The sequence below is a fragment of the Microtus oregoni genome, unplaced genomic scaffold, assembly GCF_018167655.1.
Source record: "Microtus oregoni isolate MIOR12 unplaced genomic scaffold, Mior012 000064F_ref0000363, whole genome shotgun sequence".
Lineage (NCBI taxonomy): Eukaryota > Metazoa > Chordata > Mammalia > Rodentia > Cricetidae > Microtus > Microtus oregoni.
In genome coordinates this window covers 10,202,424-10,218,396 of record NW_024543874.1, presented here as the reverse complement: position 1 = coordinate 10,218,396, position 15,973 = coordinate 10,202,424, and the positions used below count along the sequence as shown (strand labels likewise).

At 46.0% G+C, this 15,973-nt stretch overlaps 1 non-coding gene across 1 annotated transcript; it reads left to right on the top strand.

Moving 5' to 3' along the window:
- The first annotated feature begins 14,135 nt into the window (after positions 1-14,135).
- Positions 14,136-14,207, top strand: Trnac-gca. Its single transcript has one exon. It is a non-coding gene; the product is annotated as a tRNA-Cys (tRNA).
- The last annotated feature ends 1,766 nt before the right edge of the window (positions 14,208-15,973 follow it).

Here is a 15,973-nt window from a genome sequence, read left to right as displayed (position 1 = left end):
TGGGATTATTTATTGTCTTCCTTGGGTTGGCGTTTTCCTTCTAATACTTTCTGTAGGACTGGATTTGTGGATAGGTTTTGTTTAAATCTAATTTTGTCATGGAATATCTTGTTTTCTCTGTCTATGCTGAGTCAAAGTTTTGCTGGGTATAGTAGTCTGGGCTTGCATCCATGGTCTCTTAGTGTCTTCATAGTGCCTGATCAGGACCTTCTGGCTTTCGTTGTTTCTATTAAGTCAGATGTGATTCTAATAAGTTTGCCTTTACATGTTACTTGGCCTTTTTCCTTTGCAGCTCTTAATATTCTTTCTTTATTCTGTATGTTTAGTGTTTTGATTATTATGTGGTGAGGGAACTTTTTTTTTTTGGTCCAGTCTATTTGGTGTTCTGTATGCTTCTTGTACTTTTATAGGTATATCCTTCTTTCCTTCTTTAGGTTGGGAAAGTTTTCTTCTATGACTTTGTTGAATATATTTTCTGTGCCTTTGAGTTGTACTTCTCTTTCTTCTATCTCTACTATTCTTAGGTTTGGTCCTTTTATGGTGTCTAGACTTCCTGGATATTTTGTGTTAAGAATTTGTTGGATTTAACATTTTCTTTGACTGGTGAATCTATTTCCTCTATTGTATCTTCAATGTCTGAGGTTCTTTCTTCCATCTCTTGTACTCTGTTATTTATGTTTGCAACTGTAGTTCCTGATCATCTACCCAGATTTTTCATTTCCATTATTTCCTTGATTTGTGTTTTCTTTATAGTCTCTATTTCAGTTTTTAAGTCTTTAACCATTTCCTTCATCTGTTTGATTGCTCTTTCTTTCTTTCTTTCTTTGAAGGATTTGTTGATCTCTTCTAATTTTTTGTCATTTCTTCCATATCTTTAAGGGAAATTTTCATTTCCTCTTTAAGGGCCTCAATCATCTTCATAAAGTTACTTTTAATGATGTTTTCTTCTGCTTCATCTGCATGGGATGTTCAGGCCTTGCTGTTGTAGAACCACTAGTTTCTAGTGGTGTTGTATTGCTCCTTGTATTGTTGAGTATATTCTTACCCCCGTTGTCTACCCAATTCTTCCTCCACTTGGTACAGGTAGAGCCTGTGCTTTGGGGGAGGGCGTGGGCCCTCCTCCTCCAATTGTGTCAGGAGCCATTTTCCCAAAGATTATAGCAGGGACCATTGTCCTGGGGATGTTTGGGGAGAGCCCCACACCCCAACTGTATTGAGAACTGTTTGGCAAAGCCCACCCCACACCCAACTATCTTGAGAGCTATCTGTTAGCGGAACCTGCCCCACATTCCAAGTATCTAGAGAATTGTTTGTGGTTGGAATCACAAAAGGAACAATTCTGCTTGCATTGAGAACACTAGGTGTGTCGACTCGTGACCGACTCCTGACCAAGTGTTGACAGGTGACCATTGCTGCAAGATCCCTTCCTGCCCTTGCCATGCCCCTGCCCCCATCCTAAGCTAAATTCCTCATTCAAGGGCTATATAAGCCACAACCATTTCGCCAATAAAGTGAGGCCTTGACAACAGATTTTGCTTGGCCTCGTTCCTCTTTCCCGCCCATGTCTTTTTCAGATAGCGCCTCTTTGGGACCTGGAATAACTGACCCGCCAGGCGGATTACAACCCTGTAATAACTGACCAGCCAGGTGGGTTACACAATTGGTGTAGCTGAGGGCTGTGGCTCCATTGGAAGCTCCTTAAGGTACAGGCAGTGTTGAGCCTCTGGTGATCTCTCCTCCAGGTGTATATGGGCCCAAGGCTCAGATGTTTGCTCCTATCATTGTAGGTGGGGCCACAGCGCTGATGGTCACTCCTCCAGGTGCAGGAGCTGTTGTGGTCCCATTGAGCACTCCTGTAGGTGCAGGTGGGACTGAGGCTGAGGCTCTGGTGGTTGGATAGTTTCTAGAGGCCACTGCTCTCTCCGTGGCCCACCAGGACACTGATGCTGTCTCCTGGTTCAGCCCAGTCATGCCACCTGGTGCTGATCAATATCATTTCTTTTGAATTCACTTCTGTTTCCCAAAGTTTGATTTTCTTCTTTAGCATCATATATCTCCTTTGTTCTCTTTAGGAAGCCTTGTTTCCTCCTTACTGAGAAGACTGAGGTTGTCTGATAGGAGCACCTCCACATCCTTATGCTGCTATCTTTCCCATATCACTTCTCAAGTCTAAAAGGAAAATGTTTGCGACCCACCCCATCAGCTCGTCCTGTGAACCTGGTCTGTCTCTTTACTTTACCTGAGTTCCCACTAAAGCACTAGCGACCTCTTTGGCATTCTCACACAGGGACATGATGACAGATTCTACTCGGTTTATAAAACAGATATTAAAGGCTCAGTTTGCAGTAATTATGATCAGGTTTGTGCATTGGGATAAAATACAGGTGTATCATGGCACATGGCAGGACCCACCTTTTAGAGAAGATGGTGCTTCTCAGGAGAGCACCATCAGCTGCCCATCACCTCGCTCAGCTCCCACAATCTCTTGAGGCCTTTTCTTAGTCATGAACCAATTCCTAAAGGACCTGCCACCACTGACTTGAGGGATTTCACTCTTTTCCTCATCATGATCTTTCTACTTCACTGCTCATTTTTTTTCTGTCTCTTTTGCTTGTAAACTTGTAAATATCCAAGGGTCCAGGATGCAGTCTGTCGGGTGTTCCTCATTTTGTCCTGGGGATGTTGTGTACCTGTGCCCTCATATTTCTAGCATTAGCCAGGACTTTCCTTGTGTAGCAGTTTCCTCCAAGAGTGAGACATCCCCACCTTTCAAGAAAGTTCCTTAAAACAGAAGATAGATGACTCAAAATAGTGCTGAGACAGAATGAGCAAAATCAGTCCCTGACAGACTGACTTATCAGAGCCATCTCTGTCTGAAGTTCCCATCAATGTCTGGGAATGGAGAACCATAGATGGGGGAAAGGCATTGCTGAAGGGACTTGGAATAAGGAAAGCTGTGCTTGAACCCTAGTTCACTGGGCCAAATAGAAATATGTTCACAGAGGGGTTAAAGAAAAGATTAACCTCGCAGGGACATCAAAGCTAGTATGGAGCTTTAGCTGAGGCCTTTGGTGGGTCAAGATCTTGTAAAGTTGGAAGGGCTTTGGCAGCAAGCAAAGCGTCTGGAAAGTTCAAGAGCAGCGTCGCGGATGAGGGAAAGCAGAGGAAGAGGTCTGTCTGGGTTCCTCAAAGACAAATGCGGCAAGATGTAGCTGGAGCCCCTGTAAAACACAGAGAGCTAAGCTGTGTACTGAGAAGGTTCTGGATGGTGTTAAAGCCCAGGGGTGGGTCACAGAAACTAGAACAACACAGGTGAAGATGACCAAGGCTGACCCAGGAGTGGACAGTTCCCCTGCCCTAGGTTAAGGAGGGCACATTTCCCTCTAGTAAAGGTTGTGCTAGGGGTGGAGATGGTTTGCTCAGCCAGGAACTCCCCCCAACAGCCAGGTAAGGTGAATGGGAAGCCACAGCTACCTTGCTAACCCAGAACCTCTCAGACCCAGGGCTCCAGCAGGTACAGCAGGAGAGAAAAGAGACCCTTACCCCTTGGCTCTGGGAAGGGCTGAGCAGATTAGGTTAGGCCCACTGAGAGTTCATCAGGTATGGAAAAATGTAGGGAGGCTCCATGAGAGAGTTCCAGGATATGGAAGCATAATGGCTCAAAGAATGTCTGAGGATTACAGAAAGCTAATTAAGTTAGTGCCTTCTCTCCATGCTCTGTACCCATCCTTGATCTGTGGAGGAAGTGGTTGATACAAATGGATGGAATGTTTCCACTATGGGATGGTGACTCAGGGCATTGCCCTGTCGTGCCTATCCCATGGATAAAGATTTTGTTATATTGATGATATAATGCTAATTTCTGAGTGTTTTGCAGATGTGGAAAGCCATTGGAGAGACAACCAGGTACAATGGTACTCACACCTATCTTACAACCCTACTGGGGCTGGGCCCAGTGAAAGAAAAAACATTCAGAAATTATATTATGTGGGTGGAAAAGGACACTCCCAGAGGCCATACTGTTATTAGATTAAAACCCCAGTGCTGCACAGGATATACCTGCTTGTAAAATAGTGGCTCCACTATCAAAGGCCTGCTCCACAAGAGGGAGTTTCATGTCCAGTACTATAAACCCTGTGGCTGGAGAGATTATAGGTCTCAGCAGGGAAGCAAATTCTATCATTTTATATGGATGTGATGCACCTGTCAAACTCTCGTGTTTACCCATAGACCTCTGCTGTCAGCCTCCACTCATAGCCACTGGCGAAGCTCTTGAGAACAAACGGCTGTAGCTGTGACACGGATGAGTGTCGATGATAGTCACGGCCTCCAAGGCTCAGGGACTTTGGGGAAGAGAAGTCAGAGAGAGTCTAAGAGCTGTGGGAAGGGGTGGACTGTTGTGTGGCAGTTTCCTCTGATGTTGGAACATTTCATCATGCAGGGAAGCTCCTGAAGCAGCAGGTAAGAAACTCAGAATAGCTTCAGGAAGTCCCTGAAACTGAGCAGATTCATACTGGGTTCCCTCTTTCCCAGAGTAAAGATGGCTGAAGGTCTTTTCAGACAAACCAAGCTGTTAAGACTCTGAGACCTGCTGACTTGCCTGGAAGAGGTTTGACTCACTTGGAGGAAACACTTTTCAACCTGTTGTAGGTTGTAGGCTGTACAGTGTGCTCCATGTTCCCAGCTTTTGTTAACTATCACCCCGATGTCTGTCTTTGAGTCATTTCTGCTGCTCTAAGTAACTTCTCACCCATAATCCTGTAGGTAATTCCAACTAAACTCATTGGTTCACCAAACTGGACTTTGGTAGTATCCGTGCTTTGGTCTGTCATGGACTCCCTATCTGTGATGAGTAGGTGTGTATGTGTGTATGTGTCCATGTGTATTGTGTCTCTCCAGGAAAATTCTTGTCACGCAACACCCCTTAATGTCCACCATCATCTGGGCATCGCCATCTGGTTTGAATGATTAAGGCAGTGCTGTCCTTTCCTTTCCTAATTTTGCTTTGTGTTGGTCTGGTTTCTTTTTATCCTTACCCCCCCCCCCACACACACACAGCCACATTCTCGTTGGCAACACTTTTGACCTGATCCATGACCTTTGTCCAAATGTACTGAAGAAAATACTGCTGAGCTTTACAAAAAAAGCAGAAGTTACTAGGCTGCCCCAAGTCCATCACTAATGTAACTCCCCCTTCTTGAAAAACACTGTATCCCTCAGCTTGGGCAAAGGGACTTTTTAGAGGCACTGGCTTTAACTGCCTGCGTCACTGCATGGATCATTTCATTTGGAGGCCCCAGGGAGAATCTGCCATGCTCAGTGGGACAGCCTCACTCCTGGCCTTCACTGCCAGGGAGAGGCTGCAGGGGAGGTGAGCCTGACAGATGTTCCAGGGCCCTGTTCCTTTCTCTGAGTCTGGAGAGGTGTGGAGTGACAGCCGTGTCCCTGACTCTCAGAGGAGGACCAGGTCTGTACACTGCATTCAGTTCTGGTTCTGGTTGAGGAGGAGGAGCTCCACAGCCTTCTAACTAAGAGTGACAGACCCAATGGAAACCCCCTAACTAAGAGGAATAGGTCATTTTTCTGGTAGAGTCGTCTTCTTCCGATTAAGGGGGGGATAGGCCCAAGGGACCTTCCTTGAGATTAAGGATGGTGTGCGCATTCAGGGAGTCCTCTTAGGGTCTGGAAACTTTGTCTGGGGAGAAGAATTCTGGCAGGAAATTCTACCCCAGTTCTGCCACGCTAAATTAGGACTGGGTATCCTGTTTCTGCGTCTCACAGAGATAAGGCTTCGCTATTGCTTGAATGAATGGCCAGCAACTGTATAAACGAATAAATGTGTGATGAGCAAGTTTGGCCCAGGAAGTTTTTTATTTAATTTCTTGGTTTAGTTGCTGGTGTTTTTGTTTTGTCTCCTTTCTCCGAAGGGGAGCTGGGGATAATTGCTCTGGTTGACTTGATTAAAATTCAGCCAGTTTCTCTGGATTCTGCCACTAGGTGGCAACCTCTGTACACTGTTGTTAGCTGTCTATTATTATTTATTTATTTTTGAGACAGGGTTTCTCTAGGCTGGCCTCAAACTCAGAGATCCTCCTGACTCAGCCTACTGAGTGTTGGGATTAAAGGCGTGTGCCACCACCGCCTAGCTAGTAGCTGTCTTTTTGCCTTCCAAAAAAAGTTTCTTCATCTACAGGACAGGAAATTTCCAGTCATACCAGCCCACCTCTGGAGTAACACCCCACTCCCAGAACCTCTTTGACTGGAGTGAGTAGGACAGGACACAGGGTGTGAAGTGGAGTGCCATTGCCGGCCAGGTCCAGGCTACACTTGCCTTGGGCACCTGCCCTGATTGATCCTGGGTGCCCAGATGCCCACTTGTGTCCAAAATACAACCTCCCTCTGCATGGCATGCCTATCCATGTCTCTGTCTCTTGCCTGCCACGTGGCTCCCTGCCTGGAACCTCCTACCTTCAGAGAGCTGGGGCGTGGTCTCGTGACGTGCCCATCTGTCTGTCTCTCCTCATTAGAGGCCCGCTGCAGCCACTTGGGAACTGCGTCATCCCAGCCTGGGACTGGCTGCTCTCGGGGACCTCTGCCCCCTGCCGCCACTTGGGGACCTGCAGCAATTCTGCTGCTGCAGTCACTAGGGGATCTGTAGCATTTACTCAATCCAGTACGCATAGGTCCTGAACACTTTTCATTGGTACCTTGTGGCTGGAATTCAGGGTGCAGCTCAAAAGCTCACTAATTTGTCTAAGACTACTGAGGCTTTGGAGGCTCAAAAAGTATCCTGGATGCATTTCTCAAACAATTAAAAATTTTCCCCCAAATATATACCTCTTTTGATCCATGGACTCCATAAAATGCTAGGACATTAAATTTAGCTTGTCACTCAATCAACTCTGGACATCCAAAAACAAAACTTCAAAAGCAAGAGGAATTTGCAGGGATAAATACCTCTCAGCTCATCAAAGTGGCCCCAAAAGTTAATAATAATCAAAACATAAAAGACAAAAACAAGATGCCTGTGATTAAGCCACACACATGCTGGCTGCTTCCCAGTCTGCTCATTCCAAGATTCCTACGGCTTGCACTACTTACGTTCAATAAAGAGAAAACATTCTGCCCCTCCCCCCTAAAAAAAAGAGGGGAAGAACCCACTGGGAAGAGATCAATGTGCCATGCTGTTTCAGGGAAAAGGGACCCTAGAGGAAAGAACATCCAATCCGTCCCAAACCCAGAAAAGCAATGGCCCTCTTGACTGAAAAAGAGATGCTACTGAATCAAAATGAAGGGGCCAGGTTCTACCCTCTTAGGCCTCCAAGAGCCCTTTGTCACTGCAGCCATGGAAGCCACCCGACTGGTGGCCAAGTTTTTGGTAGATAGTGGTACAGAAGTTTCTGTTTTGAAAAATTCAACGAGGCCAGTTAGTCCAGGATACAAACAGGTGACCCCTCCATGGTGATCCCAGATTGCCGGTTCCCCATTTTGGGCAGAAATTTCTTCAAAAATTAGTCATCATCATCACCTTGACTCCCCCAAAAAACTAAAATTTTCTTTACCCCTGCCTTCCAACTCAGCTTAACGGCTTCTCCATCTGAAGAATTCCCAGCTCAGCTAAGCTGCCTCTCCTTCTGAAGAATTCCCAACTCAGCTTAGCTGCCTCTCCGTCTGAAGAATTCCCAGCTCAGCTTAGCTGCCTCTCCATCAGAAGAACACCTTTAGCTCTTCTAGACTTCACAGCAGAAACAAATCCAAACCTAGGGACCCTGCTCTTGGACTTGAAACAACAGTTTCCTAAAGTATGGTTGAGACACCTCCGCCAAGCATAGCGGCACACCACCCACCCATTGTGGTAAATCTCTTGGCTACACCCACACTCAAAATGGTCCAGCAATATCCTATGAAGCAAAAGTCTAGACTCCCCATATCAAGAGGCTGTTAGAAGTTAACATCTTTACCCTATGCCAGTTGGCTTTGAATATGCCTTTCCTGCTTGTCCATTAACCAGGGACCTCAGATTATTGGCCAGCCCAGGATCTCTGGGAAGTAAATAAAAGGACTGAAATAGCCGGGCGATGGTGGCGCACGCCTTTAATCCCAGCACTCGGGAGGCAGAGGCAGGCGGATCTCTGTGAGTTCGAGACCAGCCTGGTCTACAAGAGCTAGTTCCAGGACAGGCTCCAAAGCTACAGAGAAACCCTGTCTCAAAAAACCAAAAAAAAAAAAAAAAAAAAAAAAAGGACTGAAATAATTCATTCTGTGATCCCAAATTCATACACATTGCTCAGTCTCTTGCAAGACATATATAGTCTATAAAGTCCTGTGCTTAAGGATTTTTTTATTCCATTTCCAGTGAGTCAGTCTGTGGACTGAGCCAATTGAGGAAGGAAGCCATCCCCGAGATCAAGAAGCAGATAGGGCAATTCCTGGGGGCAGTGGGATATTAAGGCTCTGGATGCCTGGGTTTGCTGAAATAGCCCAGCCCCTTTATTCTGTCACATTGGGATACCAGCCTTTGAAATGAACTGAAACAGAGGAATAAGGTCTCCAGGAACCAAAGCAGGCTCTAAGCCGAGCCCCAGCTTTGAGCCTACTAGATGTCACTAAACCGTTCCACCTTCTCATTCATGAGACTTGGGACAATGCAAAGGGTATTTTGACTCAGATTCTGGAACCCTGGTGGAGGTCTGTAGCCCTTCTGTCCAAGCATCTAGACCCGGTGGCCTCTAGTTGGCCATCCTGCTTTTGTGCCCCAGTCACAGTCGCTATACTAGTAAGGGAAGATGACTTTAACAGCTCCGTGCTGTGAAAAACCTCCTAAGAGTGGAAAATGAGTGGTGGATCTTGCTGGCCTCAAGAGCGATCCTCCCTGAGGCCACTGGAGGCCTTCTGGTGCATTATCTGGTGCATTAGTTGCACCAGACTACACATCTGGGTACCACCAGACTGACTGAGTCATTATCTTCTAGGTACCAGATGCTGTGTTTTCAAGAGATGGCCACCCAGGCTGCTTCTCAGCATCTCTCCTACATACAGGTCAACCTAAAGCAAGGGACAAAAGAAGCCCCTGTCATTTGTCTGAGAAGACTAGCCCCTGGTAAAAACAAAGTCAACTTTATGTAAAGTCTCCTCGTACCAGATGTAAGTGCGTGCGTTAGTGATTGTAGACACCTTCTGAGAATGGGTAAAAGCCTTAACTACCCAGAAAAAACTGCAAGACTCTTTAACACAAGATTGTTTCCAGGTTTGGGTTTCCCCTTAGATCAGATAAGGGCCTCCCTTCCTTCGTCCATACCTCAGATGGTCAGGAAGGCCCTGATGTAACCTGGAAGCTCCCCTGCACCTACTGACCACAGAGCTCTGGACAGGTCACATGCATGAAGAAGGCTACTAAGTCCACTCTCTATAAATTAATAAAAACTGCTGAAAATTGGCCCAGTCTTTTACCCCTGGACCTTCTTAGAGCACAATGCACTCCTTACAAGACAAAATCCATCCCCTATCGCTATAAGGTTATGTTTAAAAGACCACTACCCTTGTTGCCCAGTTTAAGAGACCATATCATTAAAACATTAGCAATAAGTTTCTTTTAAATATTTCCCATCTCTCCAACAGGTATAGTAGACTACAGTCCATTCTAGGGTTTGAGGCACCCTTCTGGATCCTTTCTTGGTACCCTATCATTCATTCCAACCCAGGGACCAAGTATACATCAAAAAATTAAAACAAAAACAATAACAAAGCAAAAAAAAAAAACAAAAACAACCAAACCTGACACCTGCCTGGAAAGGGCCTCACACTGCCATCCTGACATTTTGATTAGCCTTGCTCATGTGTTAGACCTGTCCAGAGCTCAGTCACTGTTGATGGAATCAACTTATAGTCCAGGGTGATGCGATCACTGCTGGGTTCCTCCCTCCCGTGCAAGCCTGTTCCAGACCAGGACTGGAAATGATCTATCTCACCTGGACTAGGTCCACTCATGCTAAGACTCACACAAATAAAACTCCTCTTTGGTTATGTATCTGTCCCCCATTTTCTGTCTCTTGTAATACTAGTCTTACAGTTACTCCCAGCTCAGAAGCTTATTTAGTTCCCACAGTGTGACAAGGCACAGGCCCTCCACCGTGTCTCAGCTGGACCATCTTTGCTTTAGCTTGAAACTGAACTCCCCATCTTTTCTACCCCTGCTCTGAAAAAGTCCCATGGGGGGTCTTCATTAGGGTTCTATTGCTGTGAAGAGACACCACGACTATGGCAATTCTTATAAAGGAAAACATTTAATTAGGGCTGGCTTACAGGTCAGAGGTTCAGTCCATTATTGTCATGGTGGGACACATGGTGGTGTGCAGGCAGATATGGTGGTGAAGAAGGAGCACAGAGTTCTACATTTTGATTGGCAGGCAGCAGAAGGAGGCTGTGTATCACACTGGGTGTAGCTTGAGCATATAAGACCCCAAAGCCTGCCTCCACAGTAGTTTCACACTTCTTTCAGCAAAGCCACACCTACTCCAACAAGGCATTGCCTCCTAATAGTGCCACTCCCTATGGGCTGATCATTCACACACATGAGTCTATGGGAACATTCCTATTCAAACAAGCACACATAGGAAATCACCCAACCATGTTCTAGAAACTTGGGGTCAAAATGTTCTAGCTAATTGCATGTTTTTGACTTCTGTTAAGCAGTTTTCTTGCTTCGTTTCCCCTGCAACTGTCATCCAGGGTGTAGTTTTAATGTGTTCTTTGTCTTTTTTTAAAGCTCCCAAAAATGCATTTGAGGCTGTTCTGTGAGAATTGTTTCTCTCTATGCTTAATATAGTCTCTCAATTCAGACTTTGGATGTATTGAGTAGTCTTTGGTCTCTATCCTGTAACAACAGGAACTTGGTTGTCTTGGGGTTTCTATTGCTGTAAAGAGACACCATAACCATGGCAGCTCTTATGAAGGAAAACATTTAACTGCGGTGGCATTTTACAGTTTCAGAAGTTCAGTCCATTATCATCATGGTGGGGAGCATGGCGGCATGCAGGCAGACATGGTGCTGGAGAAGGAGCTGCTAAATGTTGATATATAGCAACGGGAAGTAGACTGAGTGTAACACTGAGAAAAATTTGAGCAAAAAAGACTTCAAAACCCACCCCACAGTGACATACTTCCTCCAACAAAGCCAGGCTTACTTCAACAAGGCCACACCTCCTTCTAGTACCACTCCTTTTGGGGGCCATTGTCATTCATATCACCATATTGGTTTACCTGTACTACTGGTCTCCCCCACTGGATGACCTCAGAACTTCTGTATAATACTCCTGTACTTCCCCACGTGTACGTTTCTTCAGGATTAGAGAGGGTTACCTCTTATTTCCCTTTGTGCTGACCCACCAGCAGACAGGATAGCTGTCCTTCTTCCTGTTCCAATGAAGTAAATTGTTCATCAAACAAAACAGCCTCAGTTAAGGTTTTTGATCCTCAAGACTCAGTATTTATCCCTTAGTCAAATTCAAAGGTTTAAAAGCAACTTTTAATGGGGGAATGAAATGACTATGGTAATGCCACCCTGTCCTGACTTTATTTTGTGCCTGCCTGGTCATTTCTCAGCTCTCTACCCCCAGTAGTCACATTTGCCTTGGCAGTGCCTTGGGGGACTTTGCACAACCGTGACCACGGTCTAAATGAATTGTGTAAGTACCTAATACCACTGAGCTTTATAAAGAGAGCAGGTGCCACTAGGCCACCCCAAATCCCTCACTAATGCACCCTGCTTCAAACGCTGATGTAATTGTGGATTTGTCTTTAAAAACACTATACCCCTCAATCTGGGGACCAAGAGACTTTTCAGAGCCATGAGTCCCCTCTTGGTCTGGCTATTAATAAAAGAACTAAAAACTATAGTTGGCTCAGGCAGTGTGGCTGTCAGTAACCATCTCACATGGGTCATTTCAGGTCGGAACGAGAACTGATACTGGTGCACCTGTTCTTGATACTCAGCAAAGACCTGGGTGCTTCCCTTCATGGTTTTCTTTCCCTCACTCTCTGCACTTGTGGTGGTGTGAACGAGAATGGCTCCCAAAGGCTCATAATATCTGGTCACCAGGGAGTGGAATTATTTGAAAGGATTAGGAGATGCGGCCTTGTTGGAGGAAGTCTGTCAATGGTAGTGGGCTTTGGGGCTTGAGAGACTTTCTCTTCTGCTGCCTGAGGATCCGGATGTAGAACTGTCAGTTACCTCGCCAGCACCATGCTTCCTGCCATGAGGAGAATGGACTAAACCTCTGAACCAATGTTTTCCTTTATACGAGTTGTCATGGTCATGGTGTCTCTTCACAGCAATAGAACACTGACTAAAACAGCATCCAAATCACTATCAACTCCTGTTCATGCTACTTCAGATCACATCTAGCTTATTTGTTGACCCAAGGAGTCACCATCCATATCATCTCCTACGTTCTCCTATGTTCTTCCATTCTTTCTACTTATGTATGGCTCTCAACAGAGCTGGAGGATATAGGCCAGGTCATCATGTGGATGGATGGCTGCCTCCCATCTCTTGCTACAATCTCCATGTCCCTCCTATTTTTATGCAGTGTCGCCACTCTTGCTACATATATCCTGTATATCTGGTTAGCTGAGTTCTTAAAGAGAGGGCAAGGACTATGTTGGAGAATTCATCTGAATTTTCCAGGCATATCAGGCTTACAAACAGCCAGTGTCCAGGGACCAGAAAGGAAAGCCAAATGGTAAATTATCTCCCTCCATGGCTGTCTAGAGAACATGTATTCAGAACTAAGGAGACAAATTCAAGAACCAGACTTTCTGTGGAGTGTGGACGTTGCCCATGTGAGCTTCTTCCTTTCCAGAGCCCACTGCTCTCTTGCTTCATCCTCACAGGCTAAAGCCCAGCTCAGCTGCTGTACCAGGGAGAAAGGGACCCTGCAGTGGTGTAGCTGGCAGTGCCATCTGGGGCCCTGTGAGAACCCTGAGTGACGGCCCATTTGGTCTTCAGGGAAGGAGGAGAGGGTGTCTGGGGGATTGTAGGCATGAGATTGGTGGAGTACACTAGAAGAACATCTCCAGAATCAACTAGTCAGGGCTCCTGGGCTCCCAGAGACTAATGCTGCAATCATGGACCTTCAGGGTCTTGTGCTAGCACCTGGGCATACCTGCTGTGGCTGTTAACCTTAGGGTTTTTGTGGGGCTCCTCACAGTGGGAGTGCAGGTGTCTCTCAGTCTTTTCCATCCTCTTGGGACTCTTTTTCTCCTATTGGGTTGCTTTGTTCAGCCTCAATACAAGGGTTTGTGCCTCATCTTATTGCATCTTGTTATGTTGTGTGTGGTTGATATCACTGGGAGGCCTGCTCATTCCTGAAGGGAAAATTAGGAGCAGTGGTCCTCATGGGTGGGGTGGTGGGGTGACTGAGAGCAGTGGTCGTCATGGGTGGGAGGTGTGGTGGAGTGACTGGGAGCAGTGCAAAGAGGGGACACTGTTGGTAGCATGTATTATGTGAGAAAAAAAATCAAAATAAAAAAAAGGATGGGCCTGGAAAGCTGCAGAGCTGAGGAAGCATCTCACCAGTCAGGTCTGGCTGCTTTGGGGAAGTAGGTCTGCGAACATCTGTAATTTAACTTTATAGTCAGAATTTATCACCACACAGATGAAATTTAATAACTGTGTACAGTGGTAACAGTGGGAGTATAGATCAGGGATGGAGTACACCCAATAGTGTGACAGAATTGTCTATAGAGCTTGCTCGAGACACATCAGACCCTGGGTCCCTCCCGAGAGTCTGACCAAGGAGTTCCCGGTGGACAGAGAACTTTCCCTTTTGTCCACTCCCGTATCCCACTCACCTCCAAAAGTGTCAGTGTGTTTGCATGTGACTCCTTTGTTTGGGTTGAAGAAGGCTGTAGCAGCAGGCCTCCTGAATTTACTGTCCCTGGCTCAGCTAGGATCTAAGGTAGGAGGATGCTGGTCATTCATGAGGACAGGGCAGTCATGTGCAGAGGCAGCTCAGGGCTGGGCCTCCTAGGAGGAGGCAGATGATGGCAGGGCACTGGCAAGTATACCTGTGATGTTAACAGTCAGAGAGTGGCCATGCAGGTTCTGTGTGCCTGTGAGACATTAATAAGCATGTGGGGGTATAGCTCAGGGGTAGAGCATTTGACTGCAGATCAAGAGGTCCCTGGTTCAAATCCAGGTGCCCCCTTTGGGTATTTTATTTTTGCTTTCTTGATTTAGGAATATCCTCATTAGGAATGTCTTTAGTCATCCTTCATTCCCCTTTGTCAACCTGTCCCTCCTCTACCCTACTGAGGAGTAACAGGTTCACAACTCATTCAGAACCTTCCTCTGTCTTTGGCCATAGTTTGATCTCTGTGACATTTCTTCTCCTCCTGTACTGAGACATCCTTCCTGTCTCAATCTTGCTTGGCTGATTACATCAATCACAGCCTGAAGACATAATCCTAGTAATTATGCACATGGAATTTAAGAGGAAGAATGATCGTGTTAAGAAAGAAGAGAATAAAGCTGCAAATAAACCGACGATGGGTTCTGCGGGAAGCGTCCCCTGCGAGTTCAAAGCTGGGCGGGACTCCCCTCCGATGCAAAGGTTCTGCTCACATTGGAGAGAGGGTTTTTGTTTGCTTTTAATTATTATTATTATTATTATTATTATTATTATTATTATGTTAGCATACAAAGTACTGGACTTCATTATGGCATCTGTATTCATGGGGAATTATACTTTGCTCTCATCCTCACACCCTACTGCCTTCCACTGTGTTCCCTCTCTTCCCCCAACTTAGTTGTATTTCCTAGCTTCTTATCACACGTGTTCCATTGCCCTCTTCATTCCCTCCCACCCCCAAGATGACTCTCTTCTCATGAGTCCTTTTCTAGAGCTCTCTCTCTCTCTCTCTCTCTCTCTCTCTCTCTCTCTCTCTCACACACACACACACACACACACACACACACACACACGGCATTCCTGAAAACGTCATGATTTCACTTATTCTGCGTGGCTGAATAAAATCTCAGTCTTCCTATCCATTCTCATCTAGCTGGGGAAGGGGCATTAGCAGATGACCAGCCATTCTTGGTCACAGCTTCCAGGCAAGCAGGGACTAGCCCTGTATATATTATGTAAACGTCATGGAATCAAGATCAGAGACTGCAGTGTTCCCCACGAAGGGCCAGGAATCAAGTGCTGCAGGGGAGCAGGCTGAGTCTGGTGTGCAGAGGGTGGTTACAAGGCTGGCTAGGGCTGTGAGGTCTCCACGAGCACCAGCAGAAGTGAGTGTACTCTACTAAACAACCAACCAGAACCAGGGAAGCAGGCACACTTGGGGAGGCTAGCAAGCTACCCTGTTCTGGGACTATGTCTGTAGCAACCCCTAATGACAACTGTTAATGCCATGCTTTCTTTCTCTATTTTGTCTTTTTTTTTTTAAGAAAAAATATTTGTTTATTATGTACACGACATTCTGTCTTCATGTATGTCTGCAAGTTAGGAGAGGGTGTCAGATCTTACTACAGATGGTTGTGAGCCACCATGTGGTTGCTGCGGATGGGACTCAGGTCCTCTGGAAGAACAGCCAGTGCTCTTAACTGCTGAGCCATCTCTCCAGTCCACATCATGCTTTCTTGGACCAAGTTCATTATGGTAGAGTAAATCTGGAAGGTGATTGACAGCTGATCACAGTCTGATAGTGGCTGAAGTATGACTTGTTTGCTTTGGTCAGTGGGTGTTCAAATATGTGATACAGGCAGGACATGAGGCCAGCTGGCCAAGTGGACCAGCGGTTCTGAGCTATGAAAATAGAATCAAAATGGAGTCTCCTATGCCAAATCCTAATGAAAAGGAGTGAGGAGGGCATGGAAGAAGGGTTGTCACATGTACCCATGCCTGTGAAGAAAGTACAGCAAGGACTTTCTGAATTCACAACCTTGGATAAGGCACACTGAAGCCTT